This window comes from Octopus bimaculoides, chromosome 15 (assembly GCF_001194135.2).
Source record: "Octopus bimaculoides isolate UCB-OBI-ISO-001 chromosome 15, ASM119413v2, whole genome shotgun sequence".
NCBI lineage: Eukaryota > Metazoa > Mollusca > Cephalopoda > Octopoda > Octopodidae > Octopus > Octopus bimaculoides.
The window spans coordinates 58,098,230-58,100,096 of NC_068995.1; the positions used below are offsets into that span (position 1 = coordinate 58,098,230).

The following is a 1,867-nucleotide window of genomic DNA, read 5'->3' on the forward strand; positions in this document are numbered from 1 at the left end:
TATATATATATATATATATATATATATATATATATATATATATATACACATATATATATATACACACACACACACACACATAGCGTGTGTGATATTAATTTGACGAGGCCATGCGGCCGCATTTTAAGAGGAGACGGAGAATATGTAATCCCTCCGTTAAAGTACGTGTAACTATAATATATAAACAGATATAGATGACATGTACTTTGCGAATAATATATATATATGTGTGTGTGTGTATGAAATAGTGAGAGATGAGGTAATTGAGTAAAAGTGAGAGAAACGGGAAGGTGAGAAAAACAACCCCGACCAAAAAAAAAAAAAATTGTGTAATGAATAAATAAAATAGCCATAATGAGTTTTAATGATAATAAATAAATAATCGTCCTTGTTTCTAAACGGTATTTATTTTGTCTGGTTGTGGTCGGTTGGTGGTGATCATCCTTCTCTCTCTCTCTCTCTCTGCGCGTCTGCCCTCTTTCAATAGAAACAGACATGTGTAATGTACATTTCTACACACACACGTATATATAGATATATATATATATATACTTGGTATATAATATATATATGTATGTATGTATATATATATTTATGTATGTTGGTTTAGCACATGACCTTGCTGGTTGAACAATGGTAAAAAAAGAGTCAGTTAAAAGCTTTCCAAGCGCCGCCCGATCCCCAAACAACCGAAACACGACAGAACGACTTGCAAAGATGAGCGCTGCTTCCTTTGCTTTGTTCGATGATGATGATGGTTGTGGGGTTTTTTTCCTTTTTTTCAGTTTTATGGGTTTTGTTTTGCTTTTTTTTTGGAGGGGGGGATCGGGTTGGGGTTATTTTTGTTGTTACTTTGTTTCTTGACAAACCATTAAAAACCACCCCACTCAAGTACATAAAAAATTTCCAGCCCTTTTAGATTTCTTTTTCCCCCCTTTTTTCTCTCAGCCCTCTCAACCCGAACTTTTACCCCCCTTACGAATTTTATCAGCAAAATAATATTCAGAAAACACTCACCGTCATGTAACGTGCCAATGACCTGCGGGGTTTACAAGTAATTTTCCACGGACCGCCTTGACCTTTGACACGAAGAAGAAGGGGAGAGAGAGAAAAGAGCTAGACGAGCGGGAGGGAGGGAGTTTGTTTGGTGAAGGAGGTGGGGAGGAGGAGGAGGGAAGAGTGTGTCTAAGTGAGAAAGATAGTGGGAGAGATATACGGAATCATAGATACAGAGAGAAGAAAAAAATAGAAAGAAAGAAGAAAGAAAATAAAGAGGAAGGCTGGCAGGTAGGTAAAGAGTACTCGAAGAGAGTAGGAGTGTCGAGTTCGAATCAAGAAGAAAATGGTGAAGTGAACGAAGGGGAGATAACGATAATCAAAAGAGGTAGGGGTAGAGGAAGAGGTGATGAGAAGAGGAAGGTGGAGGGAGAAAATGTTTATGTCTGTGTAATGTAATGTTTAAGGAAAAAGAAGAAACAAAAGATGGCGGAAGGGAGGGAAGAGAGAAAATGAAACGAAGAGAATATCAAAAAAAAAAAAATTCAGTTGTAGAAAAATAATAAAACTCATATATTTGAAAAAATGCAGAAAATTTTAATAGAATTTTTGGGGGGATATTTGAGAGCAGGAAAATTCTGAACGATTCTAAATCTCACATTCCTAGACAAAATGACTTGCTTTAAAAAAAAAAAATAAGAGCAAAAGTGAAACAATAAAATTGCATAATTTCTTTTTTTTAAATTACGCGTTCTCAATCTACGGGAAACAGTTTAATTTTACTTATAAAAGAAATTACAGGTTCTAGGTCTCGAAAAGCTTTACCTAAAATGACATCAAAACACGCAAAGAAAGAAAGGGAGGAATTGGG

General features: G+C 35.6%; 2 protein-coding genes across 3 annotated transcripts in view; one reads left to right on the plus strand and one right to left on the minus strand.

The window, feature by feature from the left end:
* Positions 1-1,152, minus strand: part of LOC106882512 (uncharacterized) — a 146,243-nt gene extending 145,091 nt beyond the window's left edge. Inside the window, exon 1 of the mRNA XM_014933208.2 lies at positions 1,018-1,152. The gene's annotated coding sequence lies outside the window, so the exon portion shown is untranslated. The remainder of the gene's footprint in view (positions 1-1,017) is intronic.
* Positions 1-1,867, plus strand: part of LOC106882513 (peroxisomal leader peptide-processing protease) — a 61,724-nt gene that overhangs the window by 11,358 nt on the left and 48,499 nt on the right. The window contains exon 1 of one of the 2 annotated variants that reach the window (XM_052973392.1): positions 1,157-1,287. The exons of the other annotated variant lie outside the window; for it this stretch is intronic. The gene's annotated coding sequence lies outside the window, so the exon portion shown is untranslated. Of the gene's footprint in view, positions 1-1,156; positions 1,288-1,867 lie in introns of those variants that run through there. 2 annotated transcript variants of the gene reach the window in all.